The 24,509-nt window shown below is 42.3% G+C and overlaps 1 protein-coding gene across 4 annotated transcripts in view; it reads right to left on the reverse strand.

Moving 5' to 3' along the window:
* PDS5B (PDS5 cohesin associated factor B) overlaps positions 1-20,199 on the reverse strand; it is a 254,198-nt gene extending 233,999 nt beyond the window's left edge. For 2 of the 4 annotated variants that reach the window (XM_006134210.4, XM_006134209.4), the window contains exon 1: positions 20,039-20,192. The gene's annotated coding sequence lies outside the window, so the exon portion shown is untranslated. Of the gene's footprint in view, positions 1-19,358; positions 19,967-20,005 lie in introns of those variants that run through there. The other 2 variants (XM_075919194.1, XM_075919195.1) reach the window with 2 other exon arrangements.
* Positions 20,200-24,509: the final 4,310 nt, after the last annotated feature.

Raw genomic sequence — 24,509 nt, forward strand, 5'->3', positions numbered from 1 at the left:
CCCAGGTAACACTCCCTTCCCCGACCTTGGACCCCCTCCTCACTCCACTCAATTGCCCCAGGGTACAATCCTCTCCTCCTGTCAAACTCCCTCCCAGGTGCCACACCCCAACTCCTTATCCCAAGCTCCCTTCTGCACCCAACCTCCATCCCAAACCCCCGCACCTCCTCCATTAATAATGGAACAATGTGGCCCTCGATCACTTACCAAATTCTTGGAGTGGCCTACCCACCAAAAATTATTGCCCTCCCCCGTTCTGCACTCTCCCTGCTGGTTAGACACCTTCTTCCCTCCTACCCGCACCCTACCTGCTGCCTGCTACAGCACCCACTCTTGCTCCTGCGCCTACCCCCATCCTGCTCCAACATCTACCATTGCTCTTGCACACTCCCTCCTGGCTGCACACTGCACCCTCCGTTGCTCTTGCTCCCTCCCACCTGGCCAGACATCCTATTCTCAGCCTTACCTCCCACCCAGCCCTTGCATCCTGCACCTCGTCCCTATCCCACTCTCTGGCAGCCCTGTCCCACACACTGAACCCTTCATTTTTGTTCCCACCCCAGAGCCTAAGGGGGGTCTACAAAATCCTCTAACTCTGGAACCCCCAAAAAGTAAATCTGACCTATGGGAAACCCTGAACCTCAGTCATCCCTGTCCTTTCCCCTCATCCCATCAGGCTGGAGCACCAGAGGAGTGCGATCTCAGTTGGGTGCCACATCAGTAAGGTGGGAGTTTTTTTGCTTCTCATTTGTGTGGTACCCAACTGATTATTCTATGGATCAGTGACTCTGAACCCAAAAAAGGTTCTCCACTCTGCCATAAAGAAAGAAAACATTCAAACCTTTTGTGTTGGACATAAATTAATATTTTACTTTATTTAAAATGAAGTTTGATAAACGAACATGAGAAAGTTAAAACACTTAATCTGTTTAATAATTAAAATTAAACCATTCTTCCTAGCTGCAACACTAGCAAAATGGCTCAGGTGTAATTATAGAATTCACAGTGAGTTTCCATTAGCAACTTGTGGTCCACAGAAAGGTTTTTTTTTTAGCCAGGTGGTTCATAGTCCAAAAAGTTTGAAAGTCACGGTTTTAGAGATAGAAAGGAAAGCAAATAAGCCTATTTCTAAAGGCTCAGAGTTTTGTAGCTGAATGAATTGACATTTTCACCAAGAATATAGTGGAAAAAATAGTTCTAGAAGCTCATTCTAACCACAAAGTCCTTGGCATTACACTCTTCTCAAAAAGCTGTATTTCAAAAGCGAGAAAGAGAAGGTCTATGAATTCTTTGGTGTCCTCTCCTGAAAAATTCATCTGGATAACCCCTCAGAACTAAATATTCTTAGAATAGAGTCCAATACAACTGGACTAGCATTCACCCCCTTTTAACACTTTTCACTCCCTAGCCCTGTATCAAAGAGATCACAGTTTTCAAGAAAAACTGAAAATTATCAGATCCACAACAAACTTTCATACCAGATTCTAATCAGGTTGCGTGCCCATCTAGACACCTCAGCTAGCCTAATACAAATATTCTCAAACCAGACAACTCATCTTTATTCTTGAGATGACAGCAGGAAAACATCACAAGAACTTCAAACTTTTCATTCTAGGGAATTAAAAACACAAAACAACAACAACAAAAAAACCCACACACCTCAGAGTCAGATAATGCTACAGTTTTAGATCGGCAGCAAACACAGTAGAACCAAGGGCTGGAACATTAGTAATAATCTAAGTACAGAAGTCCTTTGGAATTTGATTCCTCAATCAGGACAAATGCCTTAGCCAACAGTTTCTCTCACAAAAAATGATCCCTAGGTCTCTAAATCTTTCCAATTCTGGTGAAATGGAGAAAAGGACCACCACACAGGCTTCTATGTCAACCAAAACCTTCTCAAACCAAATAAACTGCAGCCATAAACTTGAAACTCCAGTCAGGCAAACTATTTTGGAATGCAGCAAGGAGTGGAGCACTTCTGTTGCTTGCCTCTTCTTCCAGCCTTTTTAAACAGGTCATCAACTGAAAATAGTGCATAATGCCACCAATATGAGTTAAACATAGGCACAATCTTTGTTGCAACACACAAGTCTCAGACATTTTTACATTACTCTGCATTTCACTTTAAGGCCAATCTTTATAGTATTTATGTATAATGCTAAATGTGTATACAACAGTAATAGCAGGTTTGAGACCAAAGGAAACAGAAGGAACAAAGGACCAAGTAAAACTGAGAAAAGAAGTAGGGGAAGTAACTGAAGCAGAGAAGATAACATACATATAGGAAGGAGAAGAGTGCCTGCTACATATGATTTACTAACAACAGATTTTAGCTGGCAATCAGATTTGATCCTCTCAACTGAGGAAAAGTGGTTAAGCCATAACTAACTGCCCAATTAATTGACAAAGAACAGCAATGACAGGATACAAATAAAGCTGTATTACATCCCATCCTAGGTTGAAGTTTGAAACTGTCCAAAGTGGACAACAGGTGCCAGGATGATTCTTTTAATCTATAACAGTGTTTCTCCAAGTGAGCTGTGGGCCCATTCTGGTAAAGCCACTAGCAGGCCCACGCTGCTTTGTTTATCTAAAGCAGGGGTTCCCAAACTTTTCCACATCATGCCCCCTTTCTGATTTTTGAGAAACCCTAACATACACACCCTCCCAAAAAAAAGCAGCAAAACTTGGGGTGGGATTGACGGGGGTGTGGGGCTGGGTCACCTCGCACCCCCCCCCCCAGAATTTCTTCATGCCCCCCAATTTGGGAACCCATGATCTAAAGGATCTGTAGTCACAGAGCCTCACAGCTCCCATTGGCTCCAGTTCACCCTTTCTAGCCAAAGGGAGCTTTTAGGTAAAAAAAGTGGAGTGGGCCCTCTAGCGGCTTTTCCAAAGCAAGCCCACAGCTCACTTTGAGAAACACTGATCTACAGGGCTCAACAAATTAGGCAATCCATTCGCCCGTGGCAAGTAGATTTTAGCCCAGCGGGGCCATGCAGCAAACTCTGCTTGGTGAGCCCTGCTGATCTGTAACATGAAATATTTTAAATAAATCATAGAAAAGAACCAAATGAAGCTGTAAACTGAGTTTAAAAAAACTTGCTAATTAGGAGTTTTCAAGGCTTTGATTACATTTTCAAAATTGATTAACAGACCAAGTCTATGCACTATCAAGGAATTTATCCTCATCAGTTGAGTTAGAGAAGACCAAGCGGTCTCCTTTGGAGAGATTTTTTTCTGGGTATAATGGCAATTTACTCAATTTGTTTATACTTACTATAAAATAAATAAATCTCTCCATCTGTGTGGACATCTCAGGGTTTTCAAGAAAAGCTGAAAATTATCAAATCCAGAATAAATTTCCATATCAGATTCTAAATCAAGTTGTGTGACCATCTAAACATCTCTGCTAGCCTAATACAAATCGGTGATTAAAAAAAACACCAATTTTTATCACCAAAGTAAAAAGACAGATTTTTATTTAAATAGTTTATTTTTTAAAAGTTCCAATTATACTGCATCACAAGCATGCTAAACTTACAGTCTCATACAAATGAATTAATGGCTCTACTTCATCTAGCCTATTAGCTCTTGCTTCTTTAAAGTTTTTGTTTTTCTTTGCACACGTTACTTTTTAGTCTAATGAGAGACAGGCTTGTTAGGATTGTTTTGTTCTGTGCTTATATGGTAGTGGACCCTCTCCAAGCATGGCAGAAAATGTTAGTTAAGACACTGACTTAAGACAGATACAATACAGGCAGTCCCCGGGTTACGTACAAGATAGGGACTGTAGGTTTGTTCTTAAGTTGAATCTGTATGCAAGTCGGAACTGGCGTCCAGATTCAGCCGCTGCTGAAACTGATCAGTTTCAACAGCGGCTGAATCTGGACGCCAGTTCTGACTTACATACAGATTCAACTTAAGAACCCCAGGCATCCCCAAGTCAGCTGCTGCTGAAACTGATCAGCGTCTGATTCCAGGAAGCCCGGGGCAGGGGCTTCCTGTAGTCAGCCACTGGTCAGTTTCAGCAGCTGCTGACTTGGGGAGACCTGGGGCAGAGCAGCTGGGGTGCTGCTGAGTTGGTCCAGTGGCGCCCAGAGCGGCGCTACGGGACCAACCGGCAGAGCCCCAGCTGCTGTACCACAGGCGTCCGGAGCAAAGCCGCGGAGCACGGGGGCAGCGGGACAGCCCAGACGCGCCGTGGCTATCCTGCTGCCCTCGGGCTCCGTGGCTTTGCTCTGCTTTGCTCCCCGTCCCCCTGGTCTGCGGACCAGGGGGACGGGGAGCAAAGCGGCGGAACACGCGGGCAGCCCAGACGCGTCTGGGCTGTCAGCTGGCCGTGTGCTCCGCGGCTTTGCTCTGCTCTGCTCCCCGTCCCCCTGGTCTGCAGACCAGGGGGACGGGGAGCAAAGCAGAGCAGAGCAGAGCAAAGCGGCGGAACATGCGGGCAGCGGACAGCCCTGACGCGTCTGGGCTGTCCGCTGCCCGCGTGTTCCGCCGCTTTGCTTCCTCTCCCTGGTCTGCTGGAGACCAGGGAGAGGGAGGGCCCTGTTCGTAACTGCGGATCCGACATAAGTCAGATCCGCGTAACTCGGGGACTGCCTGTATTTAGGAATGGATGGATGCAGCACAGAAAGGAACACAAGAGTGGACTGGAAAGAAAAAGGGAAGACATTCAGCACACACGCAGCTTCCTATATTTCCCCATAGTTTTACATCCAGAAGCCATGACAGTTTTTCCTGTGGCAAGAGAGACCGTATCTGGGAATATTTTAAAGAAATGCATTCTCTGGGTAAAAAAAGGAACACAAAGTGTAAGCAATACAAGGTGATGCAGGGCCTACTTGCAAGAATGAAACATCATAACGAAAATTGCTTATTGGGAGAAAATTATGAAGATGAGGATATGGCTGAGTGGATCAACAGGTAAGTAACAAATGAAGAATGATGCATAAATTAAGACTTTATGCCTTTTAATGTAAGTGTGATTTGACAAGTAAATTCCCAAGCTGTTTGCTGTGGGTAGAAAAAAAAATAATGTAACTTAGCTATTCCTTATGGCTTTTTAAATTAGTCAACTAGGTTTAGAATCTATCACACAAGTATACAATACAGAAAGCTACAGTAAGAGAAACTAGAGTTACCAGTTGCCAACAAGTGACATTTTCTTATTTTATATTATATAATACATACCCCTTATTATGAATCATGGTCACATATCATAATGGTGATGCCATAAGTCTATCCTAGGGATGTGATAGTATGTTCATTTAAATGGTTAACTGCTGAGCCTGGGCTCATCAGGTAATCTTCACAGTAACATGTAAGCCCCTCATCCACTGCTGCCTCTCATACAGAGGTGAGGGGAGTAGATGGGAGTCAGTGCTCACAGAGAGCTGGCTTTTAAGAATGTACCATAGTGATAGAACTACATTTAGCCGTTTGGAATGGAAATCCATCAACCATATGAAGAAACTCGCACAGATACAGACAGACATCATCTTTCTATCCAAGTGCAAGAAAATGGACATCGTACCCAAAGGACTGAAAGTGAACAATCCACTAAGATCAACATACTTCACTGACTACAGTGAAAGACTCTGCCTCACACTATCCAAGAAATTAAGAAACCACCTGATAAGTATTTTATACAAGAAACAGAAAAACATCAAGAATGACATTTCTAACTTAGATCGTCTCATCTCAAGACAAACATCCACACCGACTGACACCTTGCAAGACTTTTGTTCCACCAGACAAGAAATCTACTATACACACTTCTATTCCCTACAACAAAGAAAAGACAATAAATTTTCTAACCTGCTCCATACCACTGGCTACAACAGCAACTGCCTCAACCCACCGGATAATATTGTTAACCTCTCCAGCTACAAACTCAATCCAGCAGAAGAGTCTGTCTTGTCCCGGGGTCTCTCTTTCTGCCCCATGTCCCCCACAAACTGGATACAATTTTGTGGTGACCTTGAGGCTTTTTTTCGCCGCCTCCGTCTCCGAGAATATTTCCAAACCACCACTGAACATCAATCTGACCTACCAGATCCCCCCTACCAACACCAAAGGAAAAATAATTCTATATGGACTCCCCCTGACGGTCAGAATTACAATCTGGATTTCTATATACACAGCTTCCGCAACAACGCACAGACTGACATTATTCGCAAACGACAACAAGCGACACACAATCTTAGCCGCGCTGAACACCATGCCATCCAGAGTCTCAAAAACAACCTGGACATTGTAATCAAACCAGCTGACAAAGGGGGTGCTGTGGTCATTATGAATAAGGCCGACTATAACCAGGAGGCAACCAGACAACTCTCAAACACCACATTTTACAAACCTCTCCCCTCTGATCCCACCTTGGACTACCAAAAGAAACTACACTGTCTCCTTAAAAGCCTCCCCACAGCTACTCGGGAACAAATCCTCACAGAATCACCTTCTGACCCCCGACCAGGATTGTTCTATCTACTTCCCAAGATCCATAAACCTGGGCACCCCGGACGTCCCATCATCTCTGGTATTGGCACGCTCACTACTGGTCTATCCAGCTATGTAGACACTCTTCTCAAACCCTTCGTAACCAATACCCCCAGCTATCTCCGAGACACTACTGACTTCCTAAGGAAACTACAAAACATCGATAACCTCCCCAATAATACCATCCTTGCCACCATGGATGTAGAAGCTCTATATACCAACATCCCACATGAAGACGGATTACAAGCAATTAGAAACACTATCCCAGAGGACACTACTGCCAACCTGATAGCAGACCTATGTAACTTTGTTCTCACCCACAATTATTTCCGGTTTGAGAACAACTTATACCTCCAGATCAGCGGCACAGCCATGGGTACACGCATGGCCCCACAGTATGCTAACATCTTTATGGCTGACCTAGAACAACGTTTCCTCAACTCCCGTCCCCTTTCACCCCTCCTCTACCTACGGTACATCGATGACATCTTTATGATCTGGACACATGGCCAAGAAACACTGGAGATATTCCACAGAGATTTCAACAACCTACACCCCACCATCAACCTCAGCCTGGACCATTCTACACGAGAGATCCACTTCCTGGACACCACCGTACAAATCAACAATGGAAAATTAGACACCACTCTCTACAGAAAACCCACCGACTCATACAGTTACCTACATGCATCCAGCTCCCATCCAGAACACACCACACGATCCATCGTCTATAGCCAAGCCCTTCGATACAACCGCATCTGCTCTAACCCCACTGACAGAGACCAGAAGCTTCAGGATCTCTACCAAGCATTTATAAATCTCAACTACCCACCCAGAGAAACAAAAAAGCAAATTGAAAGAGCCAGACGAATACCTAGAAACCATCTACTTCAAGACAGACCCAAGAAAACCAACAATAGAACACCACTTGTCATCACCTACAACCCCCAACTTAAACCTGTCCAACACATCATCAATAAACTACAGCCTATATTGGAACAGGATACCATACTCAAAGAGGCTCTGGGAGACAGACCCATAGTCTCCTATAGACAACCACCTAACCTCAAGATGATTCTTACCAACCACCACAGGACATACCACACTAATACCAACCCTGGTACCTTCCCTTGCAACAAACCCCGTTGCCAGCTTTGTCCACATATTCATTCTGCTGATACCATTATTGGACCTAACCAAGTGAGTTATAAGATCAAGAACACATATTCCTGCGCATCCAGAAATATAATCTACGCTATCATGTGCCGAAAGTGTCCGTCTGCTATGTACATTGGACAAACATCTCAGACACTTCGCCAAAGGATTAATGCCCACAAAACAGATATCAGACAAGATCACAAAGAGAAAACAGTTTCTTGCCACTTTAACCAGAAAGGACACTCTCTAAATGACTTAGCCACCTGCATTCTGCTACAAAGACCTTTTACATCTGCACTTGAAAGGGAATCCTCTGAACTGTCATTCATGTTAAAATTCGACACTTACCAACAAGGACTTAACAAGTCTTTGAACTTTCTCACCCATTACCAAGACAGTTTCCCCAATTATCACCTGTAATACCATTAACTCACAAACATCCCACTCTCCCTACCTTTACTATCAGCAATTCACAGACACTTACCTTCCTTCCTCCCCCTTCCCACCCCCCTGCATCCCCCTTCTGTTCTGCAATGTGATTTGTCCTTTTCATATTTGTTCATTTTTTTTAATTGTATCCTTTGGTATATATGGTTGTGACTACTTTCTTCCACTATTTGATCTGAGGAAGTGGGTCTGGCCCACGAAAGCTCATCATCTAATAAACCATCTTGTTAGTCTTTAAAGTGCTACATTGTCCTGCATTTTGCTTCAAGAATGTACCAGTTCCTGCAGTTAAGTTTTTATTTTTTGGTAAATGTCTATGTCCCTATGTCCCTATTCTATTTCAACTTAACTCAGCTTTTCCAACTGAACCCTATTCTATATTTGTGCTCTCAAAAAAAAAAAAAAAAAAAACCCACACACGTGCCAACAAAGTTCAGTGGGGCTTACTCTAAAATTAAGTGCACTCTCTAAGCAGAATCAGTCTTAGCTTTTTTTTAAAAAATCACCAAAAAAAATCAAATCAAATCCACCCTGCCATATCTTAACTAGTCTCTTAGGAAACAGAAGCGACCTTTAATAACAGACGATAAGAACTGCATGTTACCACCTAAACCTCTTCAACAAAGACATTTAATACTATTTGAGAAACTCAGAAAAAGATTTTACCCTTTGGAAATTCCTACACAAATGAGAGAGAATAAAGGGGACAAGGTGGTTGAGTTAATAGCTTCCACTGGATCAGCACCTGTCTATTTTTCTAACAAGATTTCAGGCTTACACAGAACTCTTCTTCAGGTCTAAGTAGTGAGAGACATTAAGTAAAAATCCATTTTAACAGCAAAACCAAACCCTAACACTAGGTTATTAGTATGAATTGTGTCTTGGTTAACGAAGCAGGACAAAAAGAAAAAAAAAAAGAAAAAATAGAAAACCTTAAAACCACTATCCTAACACCAGAGACATGCACTGTCAAAGGGTAGAAAGAAAGGGGAAATTCTTCATTTAAACATTTTTAGATGTTTCTAAAAATCTTCATCCATCTCTTCTTCCTGGATATGTGGTCTATAGTCAAATTCTAGCATGACATCACCCTTAGGGTACATCTACACACCACTTCAAAATAACTGGCATTACTCTGAAACAACATAGTGTGCATCTACACAAGCCTTTATTTCAAAAATATGTCAAGCTGAAGGACTTCTTACTCCAACTTCTGGTAACCTCATTTCACAAGGAGTAAGGGAAGTTGAAGGAAAAGTGTTCTTCCTTTGACTTCCTACTGTGTAGACAGTGTCAAAACCCAAGTTAAGCTATTTTGACTTAAGTTATGTAACTGATATAGCTAAAGTCACATAGCTTAATTCGATTTTGGCCCTGCTGTGTAGACGAGTGTTTCCCAAATAGTGCTCCGCAGAACCCCGGGGTTCCACAAAGTGAAAGTAAGGGTTCTGCAAAAACCTGTTCTCTTCCCCCCTCTACTCCAGAGCTGGTGTTAGGGGTGGGCGAGCCAGGCGGTCATTTTCAAGGAGCTGACAGCTGCTGGAGTCTTAGAGGTGGGCTGGCATTGCTTTTTTGTTGTTGGTGTCGACCAGTTTCCCCCGGCAGTTTTTTTAAAGGGTTCCGTGGCCAAATACAATTGGGAAACACTGCTGTAGACATACCCTTAATTTTACCCCTTTTTTCCTTACCCAGCAACTTTCAACAAGTCTATTTCCATCTCAAACTCAGCCCAAATGTACTCATTTTTAATACATAAGAACATCTCCTCCCTGCCTGTCCTTCCTGAGCAAGCAGTGTTCAATACCAATATTCCAGCAATGTGTATTATAGTTTATGCCTGAACTTGTATTTAATTGTACAACACCTAAAATACTTGCACTTCTATGCTTAGATTTTAATAAATTGTTACAAATAGAAAACACACATACACCATATATTTTCTAACTTTATTTGAAGAAAAATAAGGCACTTCATAATTTTTATTACTGATGATTTATATTTATTATGACTACCTAAAGACCCTAGTTAGTATAGTCATTATACTGGGTACTGTACAAACAGAACTGACAAACTGGGCAATGGAAATTTTGCTTAATTTGCTAAATAAAATTTTAAAAACAATTTTAATTAAACCATTACAAGTTTTATGCATAGACAGAGGAGAGCACAAACCTTGCTCTGAAGACACAAAAGGCTGGCAAATGAGATCTAACCAAAATCAATAAGGTGAAGAGATAATGAAATAGGAAGGAAGAGAACTAGAGAACATAGAGAAGTTCACGTATTTGGGGAGCAACATGACACAGCTGTGCCCCAGGAGTCTTCTGCTTGCCATGAAGGATGGGAGAAGAAGAGGAGGTGGGTAATGATGTCAGGGTGTCCCCCTCCTACACTCCATACCCTGTCTCCATGGAAAGGGGAGACCCAACAGGGCTCAGAATGGAGGGAGCTTACTGGAACAGCTGCTCCTATATCCGAATAGGAGTAATGTGAATCTCTCACTCACATAAACTTACTGTCTTTCACACTCCTCTGCCAACCCAGCTAGGGATGTAAAGGACTGAGAAGTTACCCAATAAGCATCGCCTTACCTGCATGCTTACGGGGGTAACAAGCTAAGCGACGCCTAGCTGGACAGAACAGCCCCCACCTGCAGGCTGGAGCAGCCTAGCAGGCCCAGATAAACGTTATTTTTAATCAGTTAACTTATTAACTGAAATTTTGCATCCCTACACATACTTGTACTATTATTCTAAAATAACGCACTTTGAAAAAACTAAAAGTATTGTGACTTCTCTCTCGTGCTTAAATTCAGTTCTTTGAGTAGCCAGTTTTAAAATGCCTAGCCTGTTGTGACTACAGTAATTATATTATCCCTATGGTAAATTTTTTTTACGCACAGGCAGTCCCGGGTTACATCAATCCGACTTCCGTCCGATCCCTAGTTACAAACGGGGGGGCGGGGAGGAGGGGGCGCAGCTAGTGCGGGGTGCCTCCCCCACTGTCGCCACCTCCGGCGGCACGGGGGGGCGCTTCCCCCCAGCAGACCAGGGAGACGCAGAGCTAGTGCCCCTCCCCCCCCCAGCAGACCAGGGAGACACAGAGCGGCTTCTCTCGCCGCAGAGGACGCAGGTCTGCTGGGGGGAACAAGACACCAGCCAAAAGGGGGCACCCCAGAGCGGAAAAATTAATTTCCTAGGGAACAGCAGGAGCAGCAGGCAGTGAGACCCATTGTGTTACAGTCCCCACTTTGGGAGCAACAGCTCTTTCCCTCTTCAGTACTACAGCTGCAAGTATCTTGTTAGCATCACGTGAAATTATCAAGTCCCTTCCAGCCTGGCAGAGGTGAAGCTGAAAAATTACCCAGTGGTGTGGGTGGGCAAGAATGGAGAGGAGCAGGACAGAAGGGAAGAGGGGATAAGCCCCAACCCCACACTCTGGCTGGAGCGGAGCAGGGTAAGCCCCAAGGGGATGGGTCTGGTTTCAAAGTGGGTGAGTGGACAATGAAGACCCACCTGTGGCTAAACTCCTGTTCCCAACACAGAATTTTTCTTTAAAATTAATCCTGTGGATAAATTCACACACACACTTCACAGGAAGGGATTTCCATTTTCTGCTCAGCAGAATACTACAACAACAGCTTTGATTGCAACAATATTTCACTGTGCTCTCCAATGACTATTGACTACACTTAATACCGATTTCACTGAACCATCTGTAGAAAATTCTATTTGGAACAGTAATATGCATTGAATAAACTTTTTTTAGTTATAAAAAACAAAGATTCTGACTATTAAATGAATAACTGGGATCTTTCAGGAACCCCAAAAGGAAGATTTGGATATAGCATGTAACACTGAAACTTATGATCAATTTTTAATTAAAATATCAACCAAAAAAACCTTCATATCAAAACAGTATGTGTTTTTCTTAGAATAAGAAAGTTGTATGAGAATCGGGGTCTTTTCCACCTAACTCCAGCTCCCCCCCCCCCGCCAAAATATGTACCAGTTCCGACTTACATACAAATTCAACTTAAGAACAAACCTACAGTCCCTATCTTGTACGTAACCCGGGGACTGCCTGTATATATTTTATATCTAGGTGTTTGGTTTCTACTGGTTGTGTTCATCTGCACATTACCTCAATACTGGAGCACATAAAATTCATTCAAAATGTTTCCATCCACATGTGGAACACTGGCCAGGAGTCTCCTGCAGCCAAATCAGAAGATCGGCTGCTAAGAGTCAGGCAGAACAGCAAGGCCAAAAACACACTCTTTCCTGCCCTGACCCTGCATCGCTCCTTGAAGTGACTGGCACATCCCTACAGCCCCTGGGGAAAGCCAGGGAGAAGGACTCAACACACTGTACTTGCGTGCAGGCACTGGCCCACGCTCCCACCAGCCCGGAATGGAGAACCAAAGCCAATGGGAGCTGCAGGGAAGGTGCCTATAAATGGGGGAGTAGCATCTGACATCTCCAATCCCCCAGGAGTCACTGCTGGACATCCTGGCCACTTTCAGGAATGGAGCTCGGCCAGGATGGGGGTAAGCCTGGGAACCGAGGTAAATGATACTCAGCCAGAGCCTGCATCCTGGACTCTTGCCCTAGCCTTGAACCCTCTCCTGCATGCAAACTCTCTTCCAGAGCATTTATCCTAACACTTTGCCCCAGCCTGGTGAAAATAAGTTAGGATGGTGGAGGGAGAAGAGGTGGGACAGAGGCAGAGCCTCAAAGAAGAGGTGCAAAGAAGGTGGGATAAGGGTATTTGGGTTTGAGGGGGCTCCTGGACTGCACTTACTGAAAGGTTGGAGACCACTGTTGTAGAAGCTGCCCAAAGGGGGCGGGGGGGGGGGGGGGGAGTGAAGAACCAACAGGGGGGGGGGGGGGGAAAAGGTACAATTATCAGTAGAATGGAAAAAGGCAAACCAGCCAAATGACCTTTGCTTCTTCAAATTAAGCAGTAGGAGAAGCATACAAAAAACTGAAGAAATTCCATAAACTGATGTTGGCAAAATGTATTCTCATCCCTACATTTTTAGGCAGAAAGCTTCACACTCAGCTCAACCAGTACAATAATTACTAATATTCTGAAGGGAAATAATAGCAAAATTTGATTGTGTATCAGTATATAAAAGATCAAACTTGATTTAAGTCAGAAAAGGGATGTTATTTAAAATAAGATATTTTATTTAAATCATAATAGTTAAAAATAAACCTGTTTAAAATTACATCAGAATTTAATACAAAATAAGTTAAAACCTAAATTTATTATAATCTGTCAAATCATTTAAATTGGAAACAATTATGCTTAATCCATGTGCCTCTATCACTTCTCTAAAGAAAGAATGAATAAGGAGGAAAACATCTAATTTGTAAGGTCAGGATTCATCAATATGGAACAGTACTTGATGGAGAACAATTTGGAGTTGTATTTTACTGTGGGCTTCTGATTTAATAAAAATAAATTGTATATGCTTGTGTGTTTAGTTAAATTCTAGTTACCAGCCTAATGCAGTTTGATGCAAATCATGAGTAAAATGTCAATTATCTAGTAAATAAGCAATACATCATTCATCATTTGCTGACATACTACAAATGTACAGTTAAGATATTAAGCTATATAAATTGTTTACATAGTAATAGTGTACCCTCAGACAACAAAAAGATGTACCAATCTAATATTACAGCTGTACTTCAATTTTTTCCAAAGAAAAGTGCATTCACATTGGTTGACAACCATTAAAACATGCTGACTGAAGTACCAATTTAAAAGTTTATTAAAATTACTTAAATTAGCACTTTCCACTTGGTAACTTAATTCATCATTTAAATTGCCTTGATTTCAATCACTCCACCTTACACCATCAAAAATCTTCACGTAACACACATTCAACATAAAAAAAGCAGAAAAACTTCAGCATATTTGTTCACAGCCACAAAGTCACTTAAAATAAAGTGTCTTCCCACAAGGTGCATTTTCTCAATTTAAAACTTCGGCCCATTTTGTTTTTATCAAAAGGGAATTATAAAGAACGCACTTCGCCAAATCTGTGGAAAATAAAGTTATTCATCTGCATTATTCATGAAAATATAGAGAGAAAGTCTAGAGATACTAAAAGAATGTCTATACTTCAGTTAGTGAAGAACTACCTACACTGACAGTGAAGTGTAAGTCGCCAGTTACACTGAGCTACCTTCTGTATCACTGAGTTGTTTTCTCCAAAAGCCTAAGCAATGCATTTATATTTGACATAAGTTTGAAGTCTAGACCAGGGCTAAGAAAAGTGAAGCAGATAAACTCAAAGAGATATTATAACTAGATAGGGAAAGTTTGTATATTTAAAGAGATGTTTGGACATGTCCTATAAACTACACTACTTGCATCCACTTAGCACCATAAAAGTTGAAATCTCTCAATTTTTGAATTTTTCTCTTTTCTAGTTTAGCTTTTCTCAAAAACATATTAGGCATAGCTGTATTATACTCAACTCCCATGTGAATGAACTGGGTTTGATTCATACAGAAGCAGAGGCTAGCACTGCTCACAGACTACTTGTAGTATAATGGGAGGGGAGCCCCATTCAGTAGTTGCCCTTCCAAAGCCAGTGATAATTAGACTTCTAGTTCATAAGTGAAGGTCTAGTCCTCTTTATGAAGAAAGGTATTAATGATAACATAAGCAGCAATAATGTAGGGGGATTATGAAAAGGATTATCTGGGTTCTGGAATTTAAAGGACACATTTTTTACTGAAATATGCATTAGCAGATGTGGCACAAGTGTGAAAAATAGCACAGTTGAGAAAAATCTGCAGTAGGACTCCAGAGTTTCTCAAAGCAGTTGACCACTTATTTCTACATTCTAAAGATGGATTACTAGCTTCTTAGATATGCACATTAAAAGGTAAGAGTGTAAATTAAAACAAAGTTAAGAGCAAACATGCACATTTATATTTTCCTAAAGGACTAAATTTCATTTAAAAAATTCTGATAGAAGTTGCTTTTACTTCTAAGGTTTTATTCTTCACTTCCATCACTTACATTTCGCAATTTCTATGAAAGTTAGCTAGAACACCACACTTTATTTGTAAGTGCTGACATTAGAAAAAAAAAGTATTTGTGAGGACAGAACATGTATCATTTGTGACAAAATGCAATTTATGTAAAAAAAGAAGTCTACTTTATGCCTTGATCTCTATCACACACACTATTTACAATGTTACAACCCATTAAGCAACTCTTCAAATCCATGTGATCTCTCAGAACTGACTATTTTTTTCTATGTTGATTTAATCCAAACAGCAAAAGACTGTATTCTCATGTACTATTTAGGGCCCCAGCTCTATACTAATTATGTCAACACTGATCAGCATCTCTCAAGTCCTAGTGATACCAAAGGAAGATAACTGATTCGGAAGTCTTCACCTGAGGATAGAATCATGGCCAAATCTAGAAAATCTCAGATTAAAAAAAAAATCAACATATACCATCTAAATTAGATGGTGAGTTGCTGTTTTATCATCTCTCACCACAAACACTACCCCCAAATTACAGTAAGCTGAGGCACAATAGCCAGAAAACACACAATTTAAAGGAAAAGGGACTGCTGGCAGGGGATTGTCCAGGAAAAGCCCTCAGCACTAGAATTCACTACTTCACTTTCAGGATATGCTTCAAGGCCTATCTATTTTCTCAAACTTTGGAGTGTGATCTGTATTAGGTGTGAAGGAGTGAGGGAAGAGGTTTGTGGTATTTAAGGAGGTTTTATCTTTTACTCTTTTGCATTTGATTCTCCATTCATTATATTACAGGAATTACTTTTGATTAGGTTTGCTGTATTTTAAGTTTCTGTATGATGTTAATTTTATTTTTGTGAAATCTTTTAGAGCTCTAGTGTAGCCACTTGCCTGAACCACAACAAATATACACATTTGTTAGTGCAATCCCTAACTAGCCATGTTCATCTCAGTCAAAATTATTTACCGTTTATATCAATACTTTGTTTAAAATTAAGTATACACTACTATCCTTAAAAACTGAACAAAATCAAATTTCCTGAAAGACCAACACACACACACACACACACACACAGAGAACTTTTACATGTTTGGTGGCAGGGAAGAGACTGTATCCATTCTTAAAGGCCCTGTGTTCTGGCAATTCTTCTTCAGCAGAAGTCTGCACAATTACCTCCAGAATGTCTGTGCAACCTAAGCATTGTCCATCAAGACAGACAATTTACCCACAGCCTAACACTCTCAGAGCAGGACCAGTCCATTTAACCTTTTTAATACACTAGGGGGCTGCACCCACTGCTTGCTATGCTCACTAACCCCCCTCTCGCGGCCACTCCAGCCCTAGTCCCTTCCCCTCCACCTCTCCCGGCCCTGGCTGCACCAGCCAAGGATGTTAAATTTCAAATGACTAATCAAATAATTGATGCAATTTGCTCTGACTCTTTGATTAGTCGATAAGGGCACCTCCACTTTTAAAATGTAGGAACTGCCCCAGGACTGTTGCTACACTTCAAAGGAAAAAGCGCTGCGGGGAGCGCAAGGCTAAAGGGGCAGTCCCCCACTGGCCCCATGCTTCCCGCAGAGTTTCAAAGCAACAGCACCGCAGGGAGCCCAGGGGCTCCACACGGCACTGCCACTTTGAAGCACCCCCATTTCTTCCCCCACTTGCTTCCTCTTTCTAATAGACAGTGTGTGGGGGCAAGAGGGGGGACGACTAAATCAACACAGTTGTTGACTATCTGATAAGCATTTGCTTACCACATATGTGAATGAGTAGTTGACTGTCTAGCACCAGCCAGGGTCCATTCTCCCCCGCTCCCTTGCCATGCCAGCCTGAGGCCCTTCTGCCATCTCATTACCCCCTCTGCCAGGCCCTGCCCCCGGCATCTGGGGAATGCCGGTCCGCAACACACCTGCCTGGTTCTCCAGGTGGCTGACCGAGAAGGCCAGGCTGGCAGTGGGTGGGGCCAGGAGTAGAAGGGAAAGGTAGGGATTTACCCACCCATGCCTACCCCCCAGCCTGTGGATACTGTGACGTGATGTCGCTTTTTTGTCCCACAGGTTAGTTTGTTTAAGAGAGAGAGAGAGGGAGAGAGAGAATGAATTTTCACATACTAGCCCCAGCTCAGGATTAATTCTAAAACCATTCCCTCAAGATTCTCACTCTATTTTCAGAGTTTATAATGGGATATAACTGTACGTTGGGTGCATAGTTCCAATCAGACACTAGATTATTTTTATAACCTTAAGCATGAACTGTCATATCAGCACAGAGTGCTAGACACTAAAACTACCACTAGACAGTAATGACAGAACTGCTCTGGAAAAGGCAAAGAACATGTAAGGAAAAGAGACAGTAAAGGAAGGAAAGCCTCTTACCAATGAATTGGGGCTGAAGAGTGTCAACAAGGGTGAATAGAGAAGAGATTATAAATTTGCTTTCATTTTTCCAACCCTGCTTTTCCTATGCCTAAAAATCACTCTCCATCGCATACTATGGATCCTCCTTTCACTCATCTGCATCTCTTCTTCTGAGTTGTCCAGTGGAAAATACTCTGTTTGTGCAACAAGTGGAGTATGTGGTCTTTTCCAAATCCAACCTTAAAAAACCACTTCCTCCAAGAAGTCTATGATCATCACTAGACTTCAACAATTGTACAATATAATTAATATTGTCTTATGTGAATAAATTGTGCTGTCTGTCTGAACTAGGCTATACATTTGTTTCATATACTATACCACATGAAGCACAAGATCAGTGCTCGACCAATAACAATAGTTCAGAGAAGGGGATACCAGAGGAAGAGGAAAAAAAAAGATAAAAATATATCCCACCAGAAAAACTCCTGTTATCAGTCAGACATATAGCACTGCCTCAAGAAAAGGCTTTGTACACATCCGAAAGAGAAAACGTAACAAAGGATTACGCTTTTCCTTTTCAAATGATTGCTAATTGTTGAAATTTACTTAAACTTTAAGCTTTAATTTCACTGAACTATCCAACTTAAACCTATATTTTGAACAACAGTACTTGACTTCTCCAAAATGTGTTTTAGCAGGTGATGTTGCTGCATAGGTCTAACATTCACATTTCCACAACTTCAGTTTATTCAACTTCTCAGACAAAACACCCAGGACTACAGTTTGTTATACCAATCAATTGGAACAACAACTAGTAAAAAGTGTGAACAAAGTATTAGGTACTACCACTAACCCATAAGAGTAAGAAACATGGGCACAAGAGAAAACAGATTGAATACCTAGGCACAAGGTGTCAGACTATTATTGTTTTTCTCTTGTACATACTTTTCAGACCTAAATGGTAGGCACGTGGCATATTGCAGTCAAGATAGAGAATCAAGAAAGGATGCTAACAGTAACATAACATTTTAATTTAGGATGTCTGTGCATAATACACACACAAATGTTTCAATTCCACATTGCTTAAATAATCAGTTAGCCTGGTTCAAATAAAAATGAAATAGAATATATAGAAGTTGCATAACATTTTACACACAAAACGTACTATATCAACTTTGATCTAATAAATTAGAACCCATTGTTGTTTTCAGGAGGAAGACAACAGCTTTGTTTGGAAGGGAGGAATATGAAAGAATTCATCTTATTGCATACCCCTTCTGAAGTCAAAGATTTTAGATATATTTTCCATTATACACCTTCAACGTTTTATATTTTCTACAATGTTTATCTATTATACAACTAATGACTAGATAATACTGAACATGACTAAAGTGCTTCTCCCATCATTTCATAAAGTGTTGAAATCAAAAGACAGAATAGCATGCAATAAATATTAAACCGGAGTTAATATAGCACACCTGAAAAGACAGTAATAGTTATCAATAGATAACCATTTAAAAGTCAAAACTCATGCAACTCGGAATCACAATAGAGCTTTTATAGTAAAATTCAGTCCTTTAAAAGCTCAGCTATTGCAAATGAATTTTTAGATTTGTACACCATCATGTATTGTTGATTTGTTTTGAAGAACAGATAGTGAGTTATTTGCTGCAGTATGAAGTTACAGATAGATTCCTTGACCAGAGACTCAAATAATATATATTTTCTACACACAGTGTCCTTTACTTGTCAATGCATGTATAAAATGTCATATTTATTAACTAAATCCATATCCCCCCCCCCTCCCCCAGAACGGGGTAAAAGAGAAACATGGGTGAACGAGCTTTGCTGAAAATAGTGACCCACCAAATCCAGGTCTCAGTAACCACCTCCCCCTAGCTAAGTAGCCTGCGATCGCTGGGAAGTGGAGACTATCGACGGCAGCTACTCGGGGTCGTGGAGGGCGAAAGGGCTGCGGGAGCCCTGGGTGCTGCTAGGCGGGGGGCGAGGCCAGCTGCCCGGGGCAGGAAGGGAACGGCCAGCGCCTAGGGACTCACAATCGTTAACCCTCTCGTCACGGCTCCGCCACAAGGAACCACCAGCAAGCAGCACATTGAGAGCGCGACGCCGTCCGCCAGGGAAACTGCACGAGCCCAAGTCACCCGGGGAAAGGGGAGCAACCCACAGCACCACCCGCCAACTCTGGGCGAAGGAGCAAAGCCCCGCCAAGGTCACCCCCCGCCAGGATTCTCCCCCCCTTCCCCCCAGTGACTTAGGAAGAGGAGGGGGCGCCAAGTTTGGCGTGTGGAGGCAGAAGAGAGCACAGGGGTGGCGAGGGAAAGGTTGCAGCTGGGGGGAGGGGGCTCGTCGCCGGGCCGGGCTCCCCCACACACTGGCCGTGCAGCATGGCCCGGGCTGGCGCCGCTCCGGCCCGGCTACAGCGGGGGAGAAAGGAAAATGGAGCAAGGCGCGGGGCGGCTAAGGGCGCACGGCCGCGCCACCGGGCTCCTTACCTCCCCTGCAGCAGGCGCCACCGGGCTCCTTACCTCCCCTGCAGCAGCCGCTGCCTTCCCTCGCCGCTGCCAGGCGGGTCCGCTCCGCGCTGCCGCTGCTCTAGGCTCGGAGAGGAGCCGCCGCCGTTGCTGCAGCCAATCGCCTCTAGCCCCCTCCCCTTCCGCAGCTCGCCCCGGTCTCCCTATCGGCTTCAAAATGGCGCCAAGTTGTCTCCGGCTGTTCCAATGGAACCGCCGAGAGAGGCTGCAAGGCGGAGCAGCAGCGCCCCCTGCCGGCTGACGCAGGCAGCGCCCTGCCCAGGCGCGGGCAGGCGGAAAGAGCGCGCCAGACTCGCGCAGGAACAGCTTTCACAGCCCGTTACCCGGTCGTGGGGCGAGACCCCGCGCATCGCTCTATAAACCCGCGCAACTCGGCCGTAATGGCTGCGGAACAGACCCGGCTCCGATTCCCCCACGTAAGCAACGTACAGAAAACTAAACTGCTGCTGCCATGACAGCAAAGTCTGCTCAGTGCTTCCTCGGCCAAGCAGGAGAGGGCCAGAAATTACACTCAAACGAAAGCGTGATCCGTCCCTCTGCCTATATAATAATATTCACTGCCTGGGCGCTAACGCTTACTTCCCGCAAGGGAAGCGAAACTTCCACCCCTAAAGAAAAACCAGCCAAGATGGTATCTCAGCAGCTAGGCACCAACCGACAGATCACAAGGAAAAGCAACAAGCTAAACTGTTATACTATAGATCCCCGAACACGAAGTTGTCTTACTAGCAGAATACCTACCTATAGTAACTTGGACCTACCAAATACCGAAAGCAAGGACCACAGAGGTGGAAATAGAGGGACAGTGCACTGTCCAAATCCAGACTGGACTTTGCAATGAATATCACGTGAGAAAGAGAGACCAGACATGCATTCTATTCCACTGTGCAAAAGAAATGTTTAGCAGGAATTATAATCTATATATAATAGAGCAATGATGAATAAATGTGTTTAACCTTGCGGTGGATGGGAGAAAGGAGAGCTGAGCATCTCCAGTGTGGGGCATTATTTGGGAGGAAAGTAAGCACAAACGTGGTTCAATTCCACTTCCCAGGTAAACACTAAAAAGAAGGGAGCCAAAATATCAGAAAACAAAACTAACATGTTTAGTTTATAAAAAATAACTACAGTTATTTTTTTAAGTGAGGGCACTCCACTCACCAAGTCTGCTAATATAAAGGCTTTGTCTAGACTAAGGCTAATTTTTGTTATTAGGTAACATGTTGCCCTAGTGTAGACAGGTTTCCTAAGATTCTCCTCAGCTATCTAAGGGTATGTCTACACTGCAGAGTTTTTTCAGAAAAACGGGCGTTTTTCCAGAAAAACTACACTTACATCCATACTGCAATGGCGATCTTTTGACAGAAAGTCGAAAGAACGCACGGGGTTTTTCCAACAGCGATAATAGTAATCACAACTCAAATGCGAGATAGGATCCAATCAATGTGGATGTTATCCTTCCAAAAAACATCACTTTTTCAATGCGCTTTTGTTGTGTAGATGCTTTCTTTGTAAAGAAGTTTTTCCAGAAAATCTCTTTTGGGAAAGCTTCTTCCAAAAGAAGCCTGCAGTCTAGATGTAGCCTAGCACATTAAAATATAATATGTGTGGTCTCCAGTGACGTTTTTAAAATATGTTAGAACATGCTAACAAAAACATTTTTATTATAGACTAGATAAAGCCTACAAGAGTAAATTATATTCATCGTTGCCAGAATTGTTAGTTTAATGCAATTATAGGTCCAGACAAAATTCTGGCCTTCTTTACGTCTTTTCAACTCCCTCTTTTCCACCCTTCTTGAAAACAAAAACAACACTGTACAAGTGTAAAAGAGGGCAACATTTTACCTGTCAAATCTTTATTGCTGGTGGTAATTTATCTGAAGTAAAGAACCCAGTTCAACTTTTAGGGCACAGAGGAAATTTGTTGCACTGGCAGTTTGGGAAAACATTTTTACTTTCAAGCTGAACACATTTGATACATCAATAAGAATTACAATAAATTTCCCATGTGACCATGTAATATTTTGTCTTTCCCAGTTCTCTATTGTAGTGGTCTTTACCTAGATTGTAAGATTTATGGTTAGGTCTTTATTTGTTGTGTGAAGTGCTATACATATATATAAATCTCTCTATATAGCTGCAGTTTAAATGTATATAACAAGTGTAACAGTTGTAGACTAATTGTTGACTTTATCTTCTTGCCATTCCCTATTTCTATAAAGTGTGTGTCTTATCCCTCATTTATGGGACAGGGAAGGGTACTTATCCCCTATTCTTATGTTAGGATGCCTGACAGCTGTGCACAGATATTTGGAGACTGAAACATGGTAAAGTGGATGCTATGAGAAAGCCTAAGACTTAATTCCCAATCATCAAAAGGTTCTCAGAAATGCCTGCACATTTTCACTTAGTCAATTCAATCATTTCAGAAGTTAACACTTTCAAAGAAATTCCTTTATTTTTCCCCCTCCTATACCACATTTAATTTCCTTGTAGGGGTTTGAATACAAACAAAATAAAATCTACCACTAGTTTACAAACTACCACACTTAGCTTCTTCTTACTGCTTGGTAAATCAACAGCAGTACTTTTCATTTTCCTCCAGAGGGGGCCCTTACAGCACCTCTTCTCATGAGGGTTAGCTGCTTGTTCCTTCTCAACTGTCATAGAGGGATGCTGGAACCAGGGTGGCAGTGTGGCAGCACCTTCAGGCTAGAAGTAATAATAGCAACTGAATGCACAGCTTTCATCACATTCCGGGTTTACAGTTTTGTTCAATGGCTTTCAGCATCCCTTTTATAAACATTTCTAGTATCCCTGATATTATTCTTGACTTCCAGAGATCATTCTGATTCCAAAATCTCCTCTTCTTCTTATAAAGGACGTGACTCAAAGCAGGCAAACGCTGAAGTTTAGAAAGAGGAAAATAATCTCTACATAGGTACCTTATTATACATATGGCACATATTCTGCTTCCATTGCTCCAGCACCATCTCTGAATGTAACTTACAGCAGAAAACAGTTCCTGGTGCTAGCACTGCAGAAAAATGGATGTGCAAACTGCCATAAATTGGATACTTGCCCTGCAGGCTGATAATCAGAAATACTGCCCTGCCCACACAAGCTGTAGGAGGCAGCAAGGAGATGCTGTTACTCAAACAACCAAATCGAGGCACATACTGACTGAGGCTAGTGATGAGACTTTACAGAACACTCTCATTGTATGTTGCATTAAAGTTATATAAAAATTAAAATTACCAGATTATGCTGCTATATTCACTGTGGTATAAATCTGACCTGTGCTTCAGCTTTCCATCTTTAAAAATGAGTACAATAGTACTTCCCTATCTTAAAGGAATACTGGGAGAATTAATACTTTAAAGACTGCAAGATTTTCAGATACTTTGGCAAACTTATGTAAATACAAACTTATGTAAATACTTTAGGCAGAGAAAGGCTCATGAAGAAACACCATTTAGACCATATTCTCTTAGCTGTTCTGGTTGCTCAGTGCAAATCAGAGTAAAAAACCATGATGATGTCTATTGGCAAATATGGCCTCTTTTCCCACGTACTGTTAAAGATAATAGTATCCTAAAAAGGACCTAGAAGATTGATTCGACATTTCTACATCATTCTCTGGTCTCTTTCCTTACTGAAATAACCCTGAAGTCAGATGACAAAAGGGTGTGTGTGTATACAGCTCATAAAAGCTTTCAGGTGAAGCACAGAACACTAGTGTCCAATCTAAACCTCTCCTGCTGCAATTTAAGTCCATTACTTCTTGTCCTATTATCAGAGGCCCAGGAGAATAATTTTCTCCCTCATCCTTGTAGCACCCTTTTAGCTACTTAAAAGCTGCTGTTATGTCTCCTCTCAGTTTTCTCTTTTCCAAAATAAACAAACCCAATTATTTCAGTCTTCCTTCATAGGTCATGTTTTCTAGACCTTTAATAATTTTTCTTGCTCTTCTCCCGACCTTCTCCAATTTGTCCACATCTTTCCTGTGGTGCCCAGAACTGCACGCAGTATTCCAGCTGAGGCCTACTCAGTGCAGAGCGGAAGAATTATTTCTTGTGTCTTGCTCACAACACTCCTGTTAATTCATCCCAGAATGAGATTTGCTTTTTTTTCTCCCCAATGGTGTCACACTGTGGACTCATAGCTACCTTGTGATCCACTCTGATCCCTAGATCCATTTCTATAGTACTCCTTCCTAGACAGTCACTTCCCATTTTTTATATGTGAAGCTTATTGTCCCTCCTTAAGTGCAGAATTTTGCCTTTGTTCTTATTAAACTTATAGAATCATAGAGGAGACCTCAGGAGGTCATCAAGTCCAGCCCCCTGCCCAATGCAGGACCAATCCCAACTTCAGCCTATTTCTCAGACCATTTCTACAGTTTGTCCAGGCCATTTTCAACTATAACATACCTACTCCTTGCAGCTGGTGGGAATGTTGAT

This window comes from Pelodiscus sinensis, chromosome 1, assembly GCF_049634645.1.
Source record: "Pelodiscus sinensis isolate JC-2024 chromosome 1, ASM4963464v1, whole genome shotgun sequence".
Lineage (NCBI taxonomy): Eukaryota > Metazoa > Chordata > Testudines > Trionychidae > Pelodiscus > Pelodiscus sinensis.